Source organism: Ranitomeya imitator, chromosome 2, assembly GCF_032444005.1.
Source record: "Ranitomeya imitator isolate aRanImi1 chromosome 2, aRanImi1.pri, whole genome shotgun sequence".
In the NCBI taxonomy this organism is placed as follows: domain Eukaryota; kingdom Metazoa; phylum Chordata; class Amphibia; order Anura; family Dendrobatidae; genus Ranitomeya; species Ranitomeya imitator.
Genome location: NC_091283.1, coordinates 740,046,615 through 740,069,709, shown reverse-complemented (window position 1 = coordinate 740,069,709; position 23,095 = coordinate 740,046,615).

Below are 23,095 nucleotides of genomic sequence, written 5' to 3'. Positions count from 1 at the left end.
GAAGAAAATTTACAACAATTTGTATGGTGCAATTTCTTTCTCCTGTTACCCTTCCGAAAATTAAAAAATAGGTCCAAAATAACTTTTTTGTTGGAAATATTTATTTTTTCTATTTTCGCAGCACAACGTTATAAACTTCTGTGAAGCACCTGGTGGTTCAAGGTGCTCACCACGCATCTAGCAACATTTCTTGAGACTGCTAGCTTCTAAAATACATCAATTGTGGAAGGGGGTTGCTGTTTAAACACATCAGGGGATCTACAAATGTTACATGGTGTTCACTAATGTTTCCAGCATATTTTGCATTCAAAAAGTCAAATGGAGCTCCTTCCCTTCCAAGCTCTGCCGTGTGAAAATAAAACATTAGTGCTAAAATAATATTCAAGTGGGAAAAATGTGTTGTTTTTTATCATTTTTACAGCTTAATATTAGAAACGTCTGTGAAGCACCTGGGGGTTTAAGGTGCTCACCACATATCTAGATACATTCCTTGAGGTGTCTAGTTTCCAAAATGGGGTCACTTGTGTGGGATATAGAGCAGCTGACATGTGCCTGGAAAGGTGCGGGCTCTGGTGCTGAGGGAGAAGGAGTCCGACGTGGGCATACTATTATCCTCAATGTCGGAAAGGGGTTAAAATAAAGAAATTTGGGTCTAAAGTAAAATTTTTGAGAAAAAAGTTACATGTTCATATTTTCCTTTGTACTGTACATTTTTATTTTTTTTTTCTTTCTAAAAGGACAAAAGTCATTTATTGTGCCCACTAAGAACATAAATGATAAAGTAGAGTTGGTGGCAAGTGTAAGAAGCAGAATATTGAGCATATTTTTTATGGAATTTTTTGTATCAGTGGCCATAGAATTTCTCAACCAGATCTGAGTAAGAGCAGGGGAACTGGGGCAGATGAATATGGACAGGAAACAGGAAACATAGAAACCAATATTCTTTATGTCTGGGCACACAGTGGCGAATATGTCTCCTTCCCCACTATCCTGTAGAATGTAAGCCCGCAAGGGCAGGGTCCTCGCACCTCTATATCAGTCTGTAATTGTTTAGTTTGCTTTCTGTAAGTGATATCTGTAATTTGTATGTAACCCCTTCTCACATACAGCACCATGGAATCAATGGTGCTATATAAATACATAATAATAATATGTTTATTTAACTGCACAGGAATCACCAGGTCATGTGAAGGAGACCTATGTTATCCACTGATTCACCACCTCTATCAGCCTATGTTGTGTCAAAGATTCTATTTTAGAACCAGATGCATATAATATATTAGGTGGATTGCACCTAATGTGTTTTATCCAACTGGATTGAATATTTATTGGTAGATTTATGCACAAGCCACTGGACAGCAGCAGCCTTTTTTTCTTCATGCCTACATAGGAGTTCACCAAGTGAGCAATAACCAAACACTTACACACTCACCCTCCATAGATTATCACCCTATTGTGCACTCTGTTCCCGACATTTAGATTTCTTCAAGAATCCTATTTTTCGCCCACAGCAGGTACCACATGTAAAGGGGTATTGTACCAAACATATTCACCTGGCCTCACTAAAGTTTGTGGTTCCTTTGTAGTCCCACTGCAGTTAATTCTTCTCAGAGCATCAAATTGTAGTGTACGATGTCCACATTTCCCTTTCTTCTGACCAAGCATTCTTCCCAGTTTGCCACTTTTCAGCGTAACTCTCAACCTTCTGTTCTCTGCAAGTTACACCTCCAGTAGCTCACTCCAGCACTTCTGCACTACCCTCTGGAGAACAGCTTCTTAAACCATCCAGGTGAGAAGGTCTTGTAGCTGGCTGACTCATTGCCTTCATCCTCAATTCTGAAGAATAGGCAAAAGACATTGAAACAAATGTCAGTTCAATACAAAGCTGGTGCTCAAAATAACATGTTCAAACATACAATTCTCTATTCCTAACACAGATGGGTTATAATAACAGCTGATGACTAGTTCAAGCACAATTGCTGTCTCAGGGAAACAGAAAGGCAAGACTAAAGTGACCAAAAGAGAGCAAATATTCAATCAATAAGCAGCGAAGAAACATTGCCTGATCTGATGAATCCACAATCATGTTGCACCATTCTGATAATAGGCTCAGATCTTGTAACAAGCAAATGAAACTATGAACCCTACCGTTTTTATGGCACACCCTTGGCCTCTCGCACCTGTGAAAGGGTGTATGGACAGTAGCCATTGAGAGTATATAATATATTAATATGTCAATATTAAAGGGTGACAATAAAATATGAAATATAAATTAATTTAGAAAAATGCAACATGTCCAATTAAATTTTTCTGATGGGCAAGGGTCTGAATGCTGCCACACCGTATTTTGACATTATATTTGCAGGCCGTTTGAGTCAAAAAACATTTATAAATACCACAGTAGCTAGGGCATTAAAGGATTTTTACTTGCCAAAAAAATGCAGCTTGCAACAGGCAGCGAGAAATACTCAGTAATTATCTACTGCCCAGACTTGAAAACTCCAAACTCAAACCTGTCATACAACTTTGCACATAGAGAACTGAACATTGTATTGTATCTTAAAATGCTTCCAGATGTTGTCTTGGAGTGTAATAAACTTTATCACTTAGAGGTTTTAGAACTTTAGATTATATGTTTACAATGTCTTGAAAACTAGATTGCTTACAAAATTAAGTACATATAATTAATTACCGGTGATGGGGTTGAGATAGAAATTCCCTGTAAAGAAAAATAGAAAGGTCAATGTTTGGTTCCCTTAATTAATGAAGAATGGACTTGTAAAGTGCAACAACGGTGAGCAAAGAACTATTCCTTTGTAGTGAAATGCCATAGAAAAGAAGAATTAAGACAGAATTTACAATAATTTGCTTTACTTACTCAATGCCAACTCTTAAATGAGCTGAATCCATTTTCTGGAATATATTAGGAATGTACTATTCAAAAACATTTTTAAGAAAAGTTCAGACATTAATAATGTAGTATGATTAGGTTTGGGATTTACCTTCCATTGTGTTGCATTGCATCCTCCAAGTGATGTCTATTTTTAGAAAATTTAAAAACATTTATTTATTTTAGTCTTTCATCTCATATCCAACAAATTCTTGATTTCTTCTGAATACCACAATGAATTTAATGGTACATTAACACTAAAATATAAATGTTTGGTCCCATTCTCATACAGAAAAGTGAAATCTGTATGGTATTCTGTATGTAATGCGATTACAATGCGAGTGTGTGATTATTTTCTAACATGGCAACTGTATGGCATTTGTATGCCATGCGTATGCAATCTGTCTGCGATGCGGTTTTTAACCATCTTTTCCAAATTATAGACCGTAGTAGTGAAGGTATACATGCAAAAACTAATTGAACACTATAATAAACACAAAAATACAAATACAAAAATAAATGTATAAAAAAATAAATTTACCAATAAAGGCACAATTATAAATAAAAAAGGGGGCAAGACATGATAAAAAAGTATAACATACAATTAAAAACAAGGGGAGCAGGGCACCGCATACAATATAAACATGATCAAGGAGTATATAACAATAGAAAATAGGAGAATTTAATTATCATAATATCAATCAATTTGTTTTAAATAATAAAATCCTGTGCATAATAATAATCCAAATGGTATTCTAGAATCATAAGGAAAGATATATAAATATATAATTCACTTGATGGTGGCCCGATTCTAACGCATCAGGTATTCTAGAATATGCATGTCCACGTAGTATATTGCACAGCCCAAGTAGTATATTGCCCAACCACGTAGTATATTGCCCAACCACATAGTATATTGCCCAGCTACGTAGTATATTGCCCAGCCACGTAGTATATTGCCCAGTCAAGTACTCTATTGCCCAGTGACGTAGTATATTGCCCAGCCACATAGTATATTGCCCAGTCACGTAGTATATTGCCCATTCACTTAGTATATTGCCCAGTCACGTAGTATATTGCCCAGCCACGTAGTATATTGCCCAGCCACGTATGTAACAGGTTAAAAAGACTGAAAATAAAAAATAAACATATACTCACCTTCCAAGAGCCCCTTGTAGTCCTGGCGCCTGTGTGCAGTGCACATGGCAGCTTCCGGTCCCAGGGTTGGTATGAGCGCAGGACCTGCGATGACGTCGCGGTCACATGACCGTGACGTTATGGCAGGTCCTTCTCGCATAGCATCCTTGGCACCGGAACCTGCCGCTTGCACTGCCGAGGACAGGGCGCGACATTGGAGGGAGAGAATAAAGGTTTTTTTATTATTATTTTTATTTGTAACATTAGATATTTTTACTATTGATGCTGCATACGCAGAATCAATAGTAAAAAGTTGGTCACACAGGGTTAATAGCTGCGTTAATGGAGTGCGTTACACCGCGGTCCATTAACGCTGGCATTAACCCTGCGTTAGGGCTGACTGGAGGGGAGTATGGAGCGGGCACTGACAGCGGGGAGGAAGGAGCGGCCATTTTGCAAGTGGACTGTGCCCGTCGGTGATTGGTCGTGGGTGTTTTGCCACGACCAATCAGCGACTTGGATTCTATGACAGACAGAGGCCGCGACCAATGAATATCCGTGACAGACAGAAAGACAGAAGGACAGAAAGACAGAAGTGTCCCTTAGACAATTATATAGTAGATGTATGGCGGTCGGTGTCCATATGTATATAAGCACCGCAGAGAGTCAGAATTAATAACATGGTCATAAGTAGAGTTGAGCGACCTTGACCTTTTTAGAGTCGAGCCGGGTTTCGCGAAACCCGACTATCTCAAAAGTCGGGTCGAGTGAAATCGGCCGATTATGACGTAAAGTCGGGATCGACCGAAACACGAAACCCAATGCAAGTCAATGGGGCAGCATAGTCGGCAGTGAGTGGGGGCCAGGAAAACACCTAGAGTGCCCATTTTAATGTCAAAACCATCCATTCTTCTTAATGAAGCTTGTCAAGCGTAATTTACCTTATAATAATTGGAAGGCATTTGAAATTGGGGGTCATTTGGCTAAAGTTGTGGTGGGTAGGGCTGGTTCAAGTAATTAGTGGGCCCAGGAAATCTGGACCACGTCACGGCAGTGGAGCAGGGAGAGGTAAGTATTTCAACTTTGCAAGTGCTGTGAACCTGAGCAAGCAGGGGGGGCCCACTCGTTGGCATTGGCACTGGCACAGGGCCCCTCAAAGTACAGCGGTGTGTTTGCACGGCGGGGGCGCCTCCCACCGGCAGCAACACTTTTGCGTACTATGAGAGGCCCTGTGCCAGTGACGTCGCCAACTAGTATTCCTCCCCCCACCTGATGAAGGAACCTGCACTTTCATCTGCACCTTCCTCTTTGTCCCCGTGTAAGGTGGTATGGTATGCGGGAAGAGCAACCTGACTTTCAGCAGGGTCACAATGTTGTTGTGTAGCGTGCACGGGGAATGTTGCGTTATGGGTCAATGTACCAGCAGACTCATCTATCACTGGCTGGGCAATGGGCAGGATGAGGAGGAAACACAGATATAGGCCCAAAGAATAAAGTTGGCTAAATGCAGTTCAAAATTGGTAACACAGGAATAACCAGGGGGCATTGCAGTGGAGGACAACTGGAATGAGAGGCTGACACAGAGAGTAGGCCCAAATCAGTAAGTAGTCAAAATGCAGTTCAAAATTGGCAACCGTAGTAAACAGGCGGCACAGCTTTGTTCAGTGGAGTAGAACAGCAAGGAGTGGCAGACACCGATAGTAGGCCCCAACCCAACTAGTAGGCCAAATGCAGTCTAACATTAACAACTACTTAACGAGCGCCTGAAAATGGAATTTCAGGACAGGAAACCAGGAGAACAGCAAGGAGCGGCAGACACTGTTAGTAGGCCCCAAACCAACTAGTACGCCAAATGCAGTTGTTCCATTTAACCACAATTTAACGAGAGCCTGAAGATAGAAGCTCAGGAAAGGCAACCTGGAGAACACCTTGGAGTGGAACACACCATCTCTCTCCACCCCATACCCATTTTGTAGGCCTAATGCAGTGTAGTTTTCTACAACTACTAAACGAGAGTCGGAAGACCGAAGCAATGGCAAGGAAACCTGGGGAACACCTTGGAGTGTAACACACCATCTCTCTCCACCCGATACCCATTTTGTAGGCCTAATGCAGTGTAGTTTTCTACAACTACTGAACGAGAGTCGGAAGACCGAAGCAATGGCAAGGAAACCTGGGGAACACCTTGGAGTGTAACACACCATCTCTCTCCACCCGATACCCATTTTGTAGGCCTAATGCAGTGTAGTTTTCTACAACTACTAAACGAGAGTCGGAAGACCGAAGCAATGGCAAGGAAACCTGGGGAACACCTTGGAGTGTAACACACCATCTCTCTCCACCCCATACCCAATTTGTAGGCCTAATGCAGCCTACTTTCCGACAACTACTAAACGAGAGCATGAAGATCGAAGCTCAGGAAAGGCAACCTGGGGAACACCTTGGAGTGTAACACACCCTCTCTCTACACCACGGAAGGGCTGATTCTTAGGAAGGAAGGCTGTCGGAAAGAAGCAGGGCGCGTCCGAGGGTGATTATATTCTTATTAGGTATATACTCACCCTCGGACGCGCCCTGCTTCTTTATTTGTAATGAATGTTTATTTGCAATGTGGTTTTGACTTACTCTATTTTTTTGGTAAATAATGATTTTATTATTTTCATTGTTTTGCATCTTCTTGGCAATAATATAAAGAAGACGCGACAGGACAACACTCGGTGGATGCCATATCTGTGTTTTAAATTGAAAAAAACTTTCAGTTAACTACTTGCAGAAGAAAGTTATTGTAGCTGGTGGCCATTTTTAGTACTGTACCAGTTTTTTGTTGTATGTGTTTGTTTTTAATGTTAAAATGTCTGCATTTGATATCTCTCCAGTATTTTCTTTTTCATAAGCAAAATACTTATTTTTATATTTTCTGATGTTGGTTCAAGGGGTACACGGGCAGCAGTAGACAGGTCAGTGGAGGCCTAGTGGAAGGAGGGACCGCAGACAGGCTTCGAAGGCCTAACATAATAAATTGGGCTGGCTGTAGGCAATTTAAAATTGGTTCCAGGGGAACACGGGCAGCAGTGGCCTGGTCTGTGTAGTAGTAGTGGAAAGAACGGGCCGCAGACAGGCTTCGAAGGCCTAACATAACAAAAATTGGGATGTAGGTAATTTACAATTGGTTCCAGGGGAACACGGACAGCAGTAGACAGGTCAGTGGAGGCCTAGTGGAAGGAGGGACCGCAGACAGGCTTCGAAGGCCTAACATAATAAATTGGGCTTGCTGTCGGCAATTTTAAATTGGTTCCAGGGGAACACGGGCGGCAGTAGCCAGGTCAGTGTAGTAGTAGTGGAAAGAACGGGCCGCAGACAGGCTTCGAAGGCCTAACATAACAAAAATTGGGCTGTAGGCAATTTAAAATTGGTTCCAGGGGAACACGGGCAGCAGTAGACAGGTCAGTGGAGGCCTAGTGGAAGGAGGGACCGCAGACAGGCTTCGAAGCCCTAACATAATAAATTGGGCTTGCTGTCAGCAATTTTAAATTGGTTCCAGGGGAACACGGGCAGCAGTGGCCTGGTCAGTGTAGTAGTAGTGGAAAGAACGGGCCGCAGACAGGCTTCGAAGGCCTAACATAACAAAAATTGGGATGTAGGCAATTTAAAATTGGTTCCAGGGGAACACGGGCAGCAGTAGACAGGTCAGTGGAGGCCTAGTGGAAGGAGTGACCGCAGACAGGCTTCGAAGGCCTAACATAAGAAAAATGTCAATACAATGGTATTGACAGTGCCAGGCATTGAAGGATGTCAGTGCATAGACTAAACATTGGTGGAGCTGTGAGAGAAAATTTTGCAAGTGGTAGAGCACTGTTTGAGCTGGGGGGGGGACTGTCTTGTGGCCGGCGGTACAGGCCCAGGGCCCCTCATATTACAACGGTGTGTCTGACGTTGGGTGCGCACCACCACCGCCAGACACTTTATTGTACTATGAGGGACCTAGTGGCAGTGCCGTCGACCAAAAGCGGGCACACCCACCTCCTCAGACAAACAGTACTCTCACGGGTGCTGGCGCCAAGTGGCGATACCACGGCCCCGTGTGGGGACTTTGGCCATTTAGGGAGGTGTTAACATGTCGGATGCTGGACAATCAGGTGCTGCAAATTACGAGATTGGAAAAGTCGTTCAGAATAGTCCACAGGCAAGACCTTTACATAGGAAAGCTAGGTGTCAGCCGGGCAAGGTGGGGCAAAAGATTTCGAAATCCAGTTGTGGTTCATTTTAATGAAGGTTAGATCATCTACATTTTGGGTAGCCAGACGAGTCCTTTTTTCTGTTAGTATTGAACCTGCAGCACTGAATACTCTTTCTGATAGGACACTAGCTGCCGGGCAAGCAAGCTCCTGCAATGCATATTCTGCCAATTCTGGCCAGGTGTCTAATTTTGATGCCCAGTAATCAAATGGGAATGACGGTTGAGGGAGAACATCGATAAGGGATGAAAAATAGTTAGTAACCATACTGGACAAATGTTGTCTCCTGTCACTTTGAATTGATGCTGCAGTACCTGTCCTGTCTGCGGTCATAGCAAAATCACTCCACAACCTGGTCAGAAAACCCCTCTGGCCAACACCACTTCTGATTTCTGCCCCTCTAACACCTCTGGTCTGCTGGCCCCTGCAGCTCGTGTTAGAACGATCACGGGCGCTGTGTGCAGGGAATGCCAGAAGCAAACGGTCAACAAGAGTTGATTGTTTGGTTGCTAATATTAGTTCCAAGTTCTCATGTGGCATTATATTTTGCAATTTGCCTTTATAGCGAGGATCAAGGAGGCAGGCCAACCAGTAATCGTCATCGTTCATCATTTTTGTTATGCGTGTGTCCCTTTTGAGGATACGTAAGGCATAATCCGCCATGTGGCCCAAAGTTCCAGTTCTCAAATCTGCGGTTGTGCTTGGTTGAGGGGCAGTTTCAGGCAAATCCACGTCACTTGTGTCCCTCAAAAAACCAGAACCCGGCCTTGCTGCGCCAACAATTTCCACTGGCCCTGGAAAAGCTTCCTCATTAAAAATATAATCATCCCCATCATCCTCCTCGTCCTCCTCCTCCTGTTCGCCCGCTACCTCGTCCTGTACACTGCCCTGGCCAGACAATGGCTGACTGTCATCAAGGCTTTCCTCTTCCTCAGCTGCAGACGCCTGATCCTTTATGTGCGTGAAACTTTGCATCAGCAGACGCATTAGGGGGATGCTCATGCTTATTATGGCGTTGTCTGCACTAACCAGCCGTGTGCATTCCTCAAAACACTGAAGGACTTGACACATGTCTTGAATCTTCGACCACTGCACACCTGACAACTCCATGTCTGCCATCCTACTGCCTGCCCGTGTATGTGTATCCTCCCACAAAAACATAACAGCCCGCCTCTGTTCACACAGTCTCTGAAGCATGTGCAGTGTTGAGTTCCACCTTGTTGCAACGTCTATGATTAGGCGATGCTGGGGAAGGTTCAAAGAACGCTGATAGGTCTGCATACGGCTGGAGTGTACGGGCGAACGGCGGATATGTGAGCAAAGTCCACGCACTTTGAGGAGCAGGTCGGATAACCCCGGATAACTTTTCAGGAAGCACTGCACCACCAGGTTTAAGGTGTGAGCCAGGCAAGGAATGTGTTTCAGTTGGGAAAGGGAGATGGCAGCCATGAAATTCCTTCCGTTATCACTCACTACCTTGCCTGCCTCAAGATCTACAGTGCCCAGCCACGACTGCGTTTCTTTCTGCAAGAACTCGGACAGAACTTCAGCGGTGTGTCTGTTGTCGCCCAAACACTTCATAGCCAATACAGCCTGCTGACGTTTGCCAGTAGCTGCCCCATAATGGGAGACCTGGTGTGCAACAGTGGCAGCTGCGGATGGAGTGGTTGTGCGACTGCGGTCTGTGGACGAGGTCTCGCTTCTGCAGGAGGACGAGGAGGAGGAGGAGGGGGTGCGAACGGCTACAGCCAACTGTTTCCTAGACCGTGGGCTAGGCAGAACTGTCCCAAACTTGCTGTCCCCTGTGGACCCTGCATCCACCACATTTACCCAGTGTGCCGTGATGGACACGTAACGTCCCTGGCCATGCCTACTGGTCCATGCATCTGTTGTCAGGTGCACCTTTGTGCTCACAGATTGCCTGAGTGCATGGACGATGCGCTCTTTAACATGCTGGTGGAGGGCTGGGATGGCTTTTCTGGAAAAAAAGTGTCGACTGGGTAGCTCGTAGCGAGGTACAGCGTAGTCCATCAGGGCTTTGAAAGCTTCACTTTCAACTAACCGGTAGGGCATCATCTCTAACGAGATTAGTCTAGCTATGTGGGCGTTCAAACCCTGTGTACGCGGATGCGAGGCTAAGTACTTCCTTTTTCTAACCATAGTCTCATGTAGGGTGAGCTGGACTGGAGAGCTGGAGATCGTGGAACTAGCGGGGATGCCGGTGGACATGGCAGACTGAGAGACGGTGGGAGATGGTATTGTTGCCGCCGGTGCCCTAGATGCAGTGTTTCCTACTACGAAACTGGTGATTCCCTGACCCTGACTGCTTTGGCCTGGCAAATAAACCTGCACAGATACTGCAGGTGGTGCAGAAAATGGTGGCCCTACACTGCCGGAAGGGATGTTGCGTTGATGACTAGCTTCATTGGCCGAGGGTGCTACAACCTTAAGGGACGTTTGGTAGTTAGTCCAAGCTTGCAAATGCATGGTGGTTAAATGTCTATGCATGCAACTTGTATTGAGACTTTTCAGATTCTGCCCTCTGCTTAAGGTAGTTGAACATTTTTGACAGATGACTTTGCGCTGATCAATTGGATGTTGTTTAAAAAAATGCCAGACTGCACTCTTTCTAGCATCGGATACCTTTTCAGGCATTGCAGACTGAGCTTTAACCGGATGGCCACGCTGTCCTCCAACAGGTTTTGACTTTGCAATGCGTTGTGGGCAAGATACGGGCCCGGCAGATGGAACCTGTTGCGATGTTGATGCCTGCTGCGGCCCCTCCTCCTCCGCTTCAGAACTGCTGCCGCCTGCACCCTGTTCCCCCAATGGCTGCCAATCGGGGTCAAGAACTGGGTCATCTATTACCTCTTCTTGTAGCTCGTGTGCAACTTCGTCTGTGTCACCGTGTCGGTCGGTGGTATAGCGTTCGTGATGGGGCAACATAGTCTCATCAGGGTCTGATTCTTGATCAGCACCCTGCGAGGGCAATGTTGTGGTCTGAGTCAAAGGACCAGCATAGTAGTCTGGCTGTTGCTGTGCATCAGTGCACTCCATGTCAGATTCAACTTGTAATGGGCATGGACTGTTAACTGCTTCACTTTCTAAGCCAGGGACGGTATGTGTAAAGAGCTCCATGGAGTAACCCGTTGTGTCGCCTGCTGCATTCTTCTCTGTTGTTGTTTTTGCTGAAGAGGACAAGGAAGCGACTTGTCCCTGACCGTGAACATCCACTAACGACGCGCTGCTTTTACTTTTACCAATTTCACGAGAGGAGGCAAAAGAGCTAGAGGCTGAGTCAGCAAGATAAGCCAAAACTTGCTCTTGCTGCTCCGGCTTTAAAAGCGGTTTTCCTACTCCCAGAAAAGGGAGCGTTCGAGGCCTTGTGTAGCCAGACGACGAACCTGGCTCCACAGCTCCAGACTTAGGTGCAATATTTTTTTTCCCACGACCACCTGATGCTCCACCACTACCACTACCCTCATTACCAGCTGACAATGAACGCCCCCGGCCACGACCTCTTCCACCAGACTTCCTCATTGTTTTAAAAACGTTACCAAACTAACGGTATTTGTTGCTGTCACACAACTTACACGGTGAGCTATAACTTCAGTATGATTTAGCTACCCCTTTACAGGTGGGTGAGACCACAACGAAAATCAAGCACAATGTTACACACTCTGTTGTTGGTGGCAACAAATGAGAGAGATGCCACACACGCAGGACTGTCACTGAAGCGCAAATGTAAATATTAATCTCCCACTGATTTGTTTTTTTTTTTTTTAAAGGGAGACTTTAGAAAAAAAAAATAATAAAAAAAAATGATTTTTTAAGGAAGAATTTATAAACCAAATAAAATGAAATGATTGTTTCAGGGAGAATTTAGAAAACAAATAAAAAAAAATAGGCTTTCTATGGCCCACTGAGTGAGAGAGGACGCACACAGGAGTCAGGAGTGGCACACAAGCCCAGAGGCCAATATTTATCTCCCACTGATTGATTTAGTGATTTTTTCAGGTAGATTTTGGAACCCAAATCAAGCAAAAAAATAAATAGGCTTTCTATGGCCCACAATTGGAGAGAGAGAGAGATGGCACACCCAGGAGTCAAGACTGGCACACAAGCAGAAAGGGCAATATTAATCTCCCACTGATTTTTTTTTTTTTTTTTTTTCAGGGAGACTTTAGAAAAAAAAAACAACAAAAAAATGAATTTTTCAGGAAGAATTTAGAAACCAAATAAAATGAAATGATTGTTTCAGGGAGAATTTAGAAAACAAATAAAAAAAAAATAGGCTTTCTATGGCCCACTGAGTGAGAGAGGACGCACACAGGAGTCAGGAGTGGCACACAAGCCCAGAGGCCAATATTTATCTCCCACTGATTGATTTAGTGATTTTTTCAGGTAGATTTTGGAACCCAAATCAAGCAAAAAAATTAATAGGCTTTCTATGGCCCACAATTGGAGAGAGAGAGATGGCACACCCAGGAGTCAAGACTGGCACACAAGCAGAAAGGGCAATATTAATCTCCCACTGATTCGATTTTTTTTTTTTTTCAGGGAGACTTTAGAAAAAAAAAATACAAAAAAAATGATTTTTTTCAGGAATAATTTAGAAACCAAATAAAATAAAATGATTTTTTCAGGGAGAATTTAGAAAACAAATAAAACAAAAAATAGGCTTTCTAGGGCCCACTGAGTGAGAGATGACGCACACAGGAGTCAGGAGTGGCACACAAGCCCAGAGGCCAATATTTATCTCCCACTGATTGATTTAGTGATTTTTTCAGGTAGATTTTGGAACCCAAATCAAGTAAAAAAATAAATAGGCTTTCTATGGCCCACAATTGGAGAGAGAGAGAGAGATGGCACACCCAGGAGTCAAGACTGGCACACAAGCAGAAAGGGCAATATTAATCTCCCACTGATTTGATTTTTTTTTTTTTCAGGGAGACTTTAGAAAAAAAAATACAAAAAAATGAATTTTTCAGGAAGAATTTAGAAACAAAATAAAATAAAATGATTGTTTCAGGGAGAATTTAGAAAACAAATAAAACAAAAATAGGCTTTGTAGGGCCCACTGAGTGAGAGAGGACGCACACAGGAGTCAGGAGTGGCACACAAGCCCAGAGGCCAATATTTATCTCCCACTGATTGATTTAGTGATTTTTTCAGGTAGATTTTGGAACCAAAATCAAGCAAAAAAATTAATAGGCTTTCTATGGCCCACAATTGGAGAGAGAGAGATGGCACACCCAGGAGTCAAGACTGGCACACAAGCAGAAAGGGCAATATTAATCTCCCACTGATTTGATTTTTATTTTTTTTTTCAGGGAGACTTTAGAAAAAAAAATACAAAAAAATGAATTTTTCAGGAAGAATTTAGAAACAAAATAAAATAAAATGATTGTTTCAGGGAGAATTTAGAAAACAAATTAAAAAAAAATAGGCTTTGTAGGGCCCACTGAGTGAGAGAGGACGCACACAGGAGTCAGGAGTGGCACACAAGCCCAGAGGCCAATATTTATCTCCCACTGATTGATTTAGTGATTTTTTCAGGTAGATTTTGGAACCCAAATCAAGCAAAAAAATTAATAGGCTTTCTATGGCCCACAATTGGAGAGAGAGAGATGGCACACCCAGGAGTCAAGACTGGCACACAAGCAGAAAGGGCAATATTAATCTCCCACTGATTTGATTTTTTTTTTTTTTAGGGAGACTTTAGAAAAAAAAAATACAAAAAAAATGATTTTTTCAGGAATAATTTAGAAACCAAATAAAATAAAATGATTGTTTCAGGGAGAATTTAGAAAACAAATAAAAAAAAATAGGCTTTGTAGGGCCCACTGAGTGAGAGAGGACGCACACAGGAGTCAGGAGTGGCACACAAGCCCAGAGGCCAATATTTATCTCCCACTGATTGATTTATTGATTTTTTCAGGTAGAATTTAGAACCCAAATCAACCAAAAAAATAAATAGGCTTTCTATGGCCCACTATTTGTGAGAGAGATGGCACGCTCAGGACTGGCACACAAGCCCAGAGGCCAATATTAATCTCCCACTTTTTTTTTTTTTTTCCAGGGAAAATTTATAAACCCAATAAAAAAAATAATAAATAGGCTTTCTATGGCCCACTATCTGAGAGAGAGAGATGGCACGCTTAGGACTGGCACACAAGCCCAAAGGCCAATATTAATCTCCCACTGATTGATTTATTGATTTTTTCAGGTAGAATTTAGAACCCAAATCAAGCAAAAAAATTAATAGGCTTTCTATGGCCCACTGAGTGAGAGATGGCACACACAGGAGTCAGGAGTGGCACACAAGCCCTGAGGCCAATATTTTTCTCCCACTGATTGATGTTGTGATTTTTTCAGGTAGATTTTGGAACCCAAATCAAGCAAAAAAATAAATAGGCTTTCTATGGCCCACTGAGTGAGAGATGGCACACACAGGAGTAAGGAGTGGCACACAAGCCCTGAGGCCAATATTTTTCTCCCACTGATTGATGTAGTGATTTTTTCAGGTAGATTTTAGAACCCAAATCAAGCAAAAAAATAAATAGGCTTTCTATGGCCCACTGAGTGAGAGATGACACAGACAGGGATGGCACTCTAGCAGAAATGTCAATCTTAATCTCCCACAAAAAAAAAAAATAAAAAAAAAAATAAAAGGAACTGTCCTTCAATTACTATCTCCCTGCAGTAATCTCAGCCAGGTATGGCAGGCAGCAATAAGGAGTGGACTGATGCACAAATTAAATAAAAAGTGTGGACAAACAAACAAGATAGCTGTGCAGAAAGGAAGGAACAAGAGGATTTGTGCTTTGAAAAAAGCAGTTGGTTTGCACAGTGGCGTACACACAGCAATGCAGCTATCAGGGAGCCTTCTAGGGCAGCCCAATGAGCTACAGCGCTGAGGAAAAAAAAAAATGTAGCTTCCACTGTCCCTGCACACCGAAGGTGGTGTTGGGCTGTGGAAATCGCTACAGCACAAGCGGTTTGGTGGTTAATGGACCCTGCCTAACGCTATCCCTGCTTCTGACGAAGCGGCAGCAACCTCTCCCTAAGCTCAGATCAGCAGCAGTAACATGGCGGTCGGCGGGAACGCCCCTTTATAGCCCCTGTGACGCCGCGGACAGCAAGCCAATCACTGCAATGCCCTTCTCTAAGATGGTGGGGACCAGGACCTATGTCATCACGCTGCCCACACTCTGCGTTTACCTTCATTGGCTGAGAAATGGCGCTTTTCGCGTCATTGAAACGCGACTTTGGTGCGAAAGTCGCGTACCGCATGGCCGACCCCGCACAGGGGTCGGATCGGGTTTCATGAAACCCGACTTTGCCAAAAGTCGGCGACTTTTGAAAATGAACGACCCGTTTCGCTCAACCCTAGTCATAAGAGTAAAAGTGAAGTAAGTATAATAAGCAGGATTCATTCTGTTTGTGCTGCCATTGCTGCCCCACACTACAATGCGCATTTCACACGTTGCTTCATCACGAAGTGATGGGGAGCATGGCTTCATAGAAGTTTATATAGAGCTATTTACACATATGTGGCCAATGAGAGTAACGTCACCCAGGTGCCTGTTATCGGGCGCTTGACTCGATGCCACGGTGATTGCATCCACATCGCAAGCCTTGTGGTGACGTCACCATAGGGCACGTTCACTCCATCTCTGATGTCAAAGGCGAGGTGCGCAACCGGGCACACGCACACAGCGGAAGCAGGCCAAGCGCGTCATTAGCAACATGCAGAATACGGTGATCAGAAAAATGCCCACAGGAAAAATGCCCACAGAAAAATTGACCACAGGAAAAATGCCCTCAGGAAAATTGCCCACAGGAATAATGCCCACAGGAAAATTGCCCACAAGGAAAATTGCCCACATGGAAATTTGCCCACATGGAAAATTGCCCACACGGAAAATTGCCCACATGGAAAATAGCTCACATGGAAAATTGCCCACATGGAAAATTGCCCACACGGAAAATTGCCCACACAGAAAATTGCCAATTGCAGCATCACAAAGTTTCAGGTCCATGATATTTGAGGTGCAAGGAGAAGAATGCCCACAGAAAATTGCCCACAGGCTGAATTATAGGTTAAATGCTGTGTAGGACAGAGGAATAGTATATGCATATATACATGAGATGCTCTGCAGGGCAGAAGAATAATACATAATTGTGGGTGAGATGCTCTGTAGGGCAGAAGATTAATATAGAATTATAGGTGAGATGCTGTGCAGGACAGAGAATAGCAAAGAGATAGGTTAAATGCTCTGCAGAACAGGGGGATATTATGCAGGTATACGTGAGAGGCTCCGCACGGCAGAAGAATATTATAGAATTATAGGTGAGAAGCTCTGCAGGACAGAGAAAAGCAAAGAGATATAGGTTAAATGCTCTGCAGGACAGGGGGATATTATGCAGGTATATGTGAGATGCTCTGCAGAACAGAGAATAGTATAGAATTATAGGTGAGATGCTCTGCAGCACAGAAGAATGTCGGCGAAAATTGCCCACATAAAAACCTACCGACAAGTTTATTAAGAACAGTTTAATAAAGAATTCTAATAACAACAATAACTTAAGTTTATTAAACAATCATTGCACATCTGCAAATAATTAGCTGCCGAGTGATTGTCCTTGACTTCCATGGGCTCCATTGAAATACAATACAACACAACACAGGCAGCAAAGAAAATGCAGAATGGATTTCAACAAAGGTCTCTGGGCCCAGTTTACTTCTCCAGGTTCTACAGGTTCGGTTCACTCATCCCTAGTCCCAGAGTACGGATTCTGTTCTTAGGAGTTGTCATTCCACTGTGCTAACAATAATTCTACTCTCATTGTGGTGTGTCTGGGCCCAGAGACACTTATTCCACTCTCAGTGTGGGGTGTCTGGGCCTAGAGACCCCTTTTCCACTCGGTTTCTGGGCCTAGAGACCCTTATTCCACTCTCATTGTAGTGTGTCTGGGCCAAGAGACCCTTATTCCACTCTCATTGTGGTGTGTCTGGGCCTAGAGACCCTTATTCCACTCTCAGTGTGGGGTGTCTGGACCAAGAGACCCTTATTCCACGCGGTGTCTGGGCCTAAAGACCCTTATTCCACTCGGTATCTGGGCCTAAAGACCCTTATTCCACTCGGTGTCTGGGCCTAGAGACCCTAATTCCACTCTCATTGTGGTGTGTGTGGGTCTAGAGACCCTAATTCCATTCTCATTGTGGTGTATATGGGCCTAGAGACCCTTAGTCCACCCTCATTGTGGTGTGTGTGGGCCTAGAGACCCTTATTCCACTCTCATTGTGGTGTGTCTGGGCCTAGAGACCCTTATTCAAATCCACTCTGCATTTCCTTCCATCTTATGCCTGCCTACACCTGCAGTATATGTGCATGATACGTAACTATGTAGGATCTGTTCACTCTTACTCTTGGTAGCCATAAGTGGACAGGGAAGAAAGTGCAGGCCCCAGATTCACTGCCACTGAAGTCAATGGGAGAGCAGAGCTGCTATGGCACTTCCGCTCCTCTGACAGATTCTGACAGAGTCTCACCTTTCTGCGGTGCTTCCAGGACCATCTATCTCAGCCAGCAGCACCCTGCTTTTGGTGGGCTCCCACTGAGATGATAATGTATTAGATCTGACCTGCAGTCCCATGTAACTCCACAGATAATACAGTGATTCTTTTGTGAGTCCTGATGGCTCCTCTGGATCATACTGCTGCTGTTTCTGCATGTGCTGCTGTTCTGGGCTGGTGGGAGAAGTAAGGCAGAATCAGTGAGAGATGAAAGCATACTAGATCTATCTATTGCTGATAATGACAGACTGCTACAAACCACAGATCTTCAGCATGTTTGCAGTTTTGCACTAGGTCAGCTGTAAATCACAAGTTGATAACACATCATGTGAACATCCTCACCTTTCACCTCAAGTATCATAGATCTGAAACTTTGTGATGCTGCAATTGGCAATTTTCCATGTGGGCAATTTTCCGTGTGGGGAATTTTCCGTGTGGGCAATTTTCCATGTGGGCATTTTTCATATGGGCAATTTTTCTGTGAGCAATTTTCCTGTGGTCATTTTTCAGGGAACCCAAAAAAGTATGGAACAGTAGTGAGGGACCTGTTTGATTGTTAACCCTGCAAAAGCACACTCCCAAAGGTCAGATGCTGGGAGCACATCCATATTGTTTGGGAGATCCCCATATAATATTCTTCTACCTGCTGTAGTGCTGGTGTCCCTGCATGCTGACTCTTTTCACTGACAAGGATGCCAACTCACTCAACACCGCAGCCCACATCTCACATTTCCAGCTTCTTTCTTGTTGGTGATTGCCTGGGGTTCTCACACTTCATGCAGATCCCGAGCACTGTACTTAGGGTGCATGCGTTCTCTGTCCCTCATAAAGGGACCACACGCCGTCCTGGGGGACGCTTATTATTTAAGGCACCTTCTCCTCCTACCTGCCAGTGCATATCTGTATACCAGCTGGTCCACTTTGCACCAGCCAGTCATCATCTGTACACCAGCCATACCAGCCAGCACCTGCCAGTGCCTATTTGTATAACAAACAAACACATCTGTATCTGTGATTCCTGTATTCCTGCAGTGCCTGCATCTACTGTACTCACCTTCTGGGCTGTTCCAGCTACCAATCCCATGGGGGTAAGCTATCGTGCATCCATAGTCTTTCTTGGAGTAGCACATGGTGTTCATCAAGGGCGAAATCTAACCCCAACATCAGGGGCTCTAGTAAAAAGTCAGGTGCTCATCTAGTCATGCCCCTCCAGGCTCTCAGACCACTGCACAGTTGGTCTATCATTCCCATTACACTTTGTTCAAGCCATGTAATCTGCTGACTCCCAGGCTTCCTCTATCTCAGACCTGTACCTGGAGGTCTTCTGCCAGAAAGACCAGCAGAATAAAATCCTTTCCTATCTGCAAACTGTGACCACTCACCTAGATATGCTGACAACCCTGGCCACATCTGCACCTACCCAAGCTAACCTCACCATCAGGGGCCCTAGTGAAAAGTCAGGTGCTCACCTTGTTACGTCCCTCCAGGTTTTCCTCTCCACCATTCCCATTACTCCTGCAGATACGCTCTTAATTAACTTGTCCTTTAATCAATCTGAACGTGTCTTTTTTAACTGGATGCTGTCCTGAGAATTTGGTAAAGGTACACAACCATTGTAGAGCCGAAGAGGCAGCCCAGAGTATGGGTCCAACCTCTCCTCTGCCAACATGCCAGAAGAGGACATTTCCTGAGTCTGTATGGGAAGCTGCGTAGGCATCTTGAAACATTTTTTGTGCACTTCCAAATGCGCATCCAGGCCTTTGACTGGCTATTGAAGGACCTTTGGCTAGGCCTGACCTTACAGAATGCACAATTGAGGTGATGTATTTCTGCTGAAGCATGTCTGATGTTAACCCTGAAGTAATTGAGCAATCCATGCTGTTCCTTGACCTGTTATTTAAGAAAAAGATTTATGTTAGATCCTTCTCTGCTGTTTTTAAATTTAATTTTTGGAGACATTGAGTCTTTAGTGGCTTTGCTATTTAGTTTAGCCTTCTGGAGATAGTTGACAATAATTTTATGAATAACTGGCATTAATAAAATTAAGATTTTTTACTTATGATGTTCTGCTTACAATACTAGAGGGCTTGCATGACATCATTTGAGTGTCTCTGTGGTTAGCTTTAGAATAATCTACCATGTATTTGTAGGCCTAACGTGCAACAAATATAAGCAAAACTGGTTAGACCAGCAAACATTTGCACATTAATGTTTTCTCAAATCCCTTTATTTTGTCTTTTTTACTTGCTTTCAAAACATTCTTCATGTACTTTTTTGTCAGCTTTGATATTCACAAATGTGTGCATTGCATATAATCAGAAATATAGAAATGTGTAACTAACCACTACTATGTCCGGTACTTAATAAGCCATTAGTAATGAGAGAATGTGCTCACCAATACTTGGTACTCGCCAGAGTATCACTGTGCTCGGTGTACTCGGCCAGCAACGAGCATATCTGTGATTATTCGGTGGGAGCTCGGGTCTCCACCCTGCATTTTTGGCGGTCCTTAGAGACCCAATCAACATGCAGGGATTGTCTGCCATGCACTGTAACACCGCAGCCAACTTTGTTGTGGTCTTGCAGTGACTGGCTGGCCACACAGCATCATCAGTGGTATAAGAGACCGGACGCCGCCCTGCTCGCCACATTCTGCTCCGGAGTTAGCTAGTGTAGGGAGAGCTGCTGCTAAGATAGGGTCAGAATCATTCTTTTAATAGTTAGTGTGGGTTTGCTAGTGTTCATTCCACAAATCCTGATAAACCAACAGTTCTTTTTAGGGCTAATTCGGCGGTACATAGATTGCAGAGCTAGGTAGGCAGGGGAGTCTGTGTGCACATATCCACGTCAGTGCAAGGCCTGCAGGTACTGTATGTGAGTACATAGATCTCACTGCATACGTCAAAAAACTCCATTAGTGTCTGCTGCTGCTGCTTATTTTTTATATACCTAACTGCAGTTACTTGTGGCAATTTTATTTTTTTGCAGCTTATACCTGTTCTTTTTATTATACAGCAATCCATAGCCCCCTTTTTTCTACATTTATTTGCTTGGTCACTCTGCAGACTACAGCCAGGTCATTGCAATAAAAGAGCGTGCAAATCTAAGAATTTAAAAATGTGTTTTTGGTCCCAGGCATCAGATGTGAGTGTACCAAAAAATTTGTCCTTTTTTTGGTACTATTTAATATTTTGCAGTGTCTTGTAACACTTTTAGACACCATGTCCATGTACAGTAGCTGGCCCAAAATATTTAGCTACAGTTCTTATATTTTATTACTGTGAGTTGTACGCCACACGCACCGCATATCATTGTGCTAACTATCTTAAAATTTTAGTAGTACATTTTTTTTTTAGTGTCATAGTCAACTTATTGGCACAATTTTGGTGTGCCCAAAATAATAAAGGCCACATTTTGATCAGTCTGTTATCTCTGGCTGACGCCTGTTGTAACTGTGGTGTCAAAATCCTTGCTTTGCAGGCATATTTTGCATTGTTCAGTCTGCTAGCCTTGGTCTACTCAGTATTTAATGTTTTCAAAAATTAAAAAAAAATTGTATAGTCTGTTATCTACGTCACACGCCTGGTGTACCTTTGGTGCAAAAATCATTGCTTCGTAGGCATACCTTACATTGTTCTGTCTGCTAGCCTTGGTCTACTCAGTATTTAGTGTTTTAAAAAATGAAAACAAAAATTTTTACACTCTGTTATCTCCGTCAGACGCCTGGTGTATCTGAGGTGTCCAAATATTTGCTTTGCAGGCATATGTTGTACAGGTCCTTCTCAAAAAATTAGCATATAGTGTTAAATTTCATTATTTACCATAATGTAATGATTACAATTAAACTTTCATATATTATAGATTCATTATCCACCAACTGAAATTTGTCAGGTCTTTTATTGTTTTAATACTGATGATTTTGGCATACAACTCCTGATAACCCAAAAAACCTGTCCCAATAAATTAGCATATTTCACCCATCCAATCAAATAAAAGTGTTTTTTAATAACAAACAAAAAAACCATCAAATAATCATGTTCAGTTATGCACTCAATACTTGGTCGGGAATCCTTTGGCAGAAATGACTGCTTCAATGCGGCGTGGCATGGAGGCAATCAGCCTGTGACACTGCTGAGATGTTATGGAGGCCCAGGATGCTTCAATAGCGGCCTTAAGCTCATCCAGAGTGTTGGGTCTTGCGTCTCTCAACTTTCTCTTCACAATATCCCACAGATTCTCTATGGGGTTCAGGTCAGGAGAGTTGGCAGGCCAATTGAGCACAGTAATACCATGGTCAGTAAACCATTTACCAGTGGTTTTGGCACTGTGAGCAGGTGCCAGGTCGTGCTGAAAAATGAAATCTTCATCTCCATAAAGCATTTCAGCCGATGGAAGCATGAAGTGCTCCAAAATCTCCTGATAGCTAGCTGCATTGACCCTGCCCTTGATGAAACACAGTGGACCAACACCAGCAGCTGACATGGCACCCCACACCATCACTGACTGTGGGTACTTGACACTGGACTTCAGGCATTTTGGCATTTCCTTCTCCCCAGTCTTCCTCCAGACTCTGGCACCTTGATTTCCAAATGACATGCAAAATTTGCTTTCATCAGAAAAAAGTACTTGGGACCACTTAGCAACAGTCCAGTGCTGCTTCTCTGTAGCCCAGGTCAGGCGCCTCTGCCGCTGTTTATGGTTCAAAAGTGGCTTTACCTGGGGAATGCGGCACCTGTAGCCCATTTCCTGCACACGCCTGTGCACGGTGGCTCTGGATGTTTCCACACCAGACTCAGTCCACTGCTTCCTCAGGTTCCCCAAGGTCTGGAATCGGTCCTTCTCCACAATCTTCCTCAGGGTCCAGTCTCCTCTTCTCGTTGTACAGCGTTTTCTGCCACATTGTTTCCTTCCAACAGACTTACCATTGAGGTGCCTTGATACAGCACTCTGGGAACAGCCTATTTGTTGAGAAATTTCTTTCTGGGTCTTACCCTCTTGCTTGAGGGTGTCAATGATGGCCTTCTTGACATCTGTCAGGTCGCTAGTCTTACCCATGATGGGGGTTTTGAGTAATGAACCAGGCAGGGAGTTTATAAAAGCCTCAGGTATCTTTTGCATGTGTTTAGAGTTAATTAGTTGATTCAGAAGATTAGGGTAATAGGTCGTTTAGAGAACCTTTTCTTGATATGCTAATTTATTGAGACAGGTTTTTTGGGTTATCAGGAGTTGTATGCCAAAATCATCAGTATT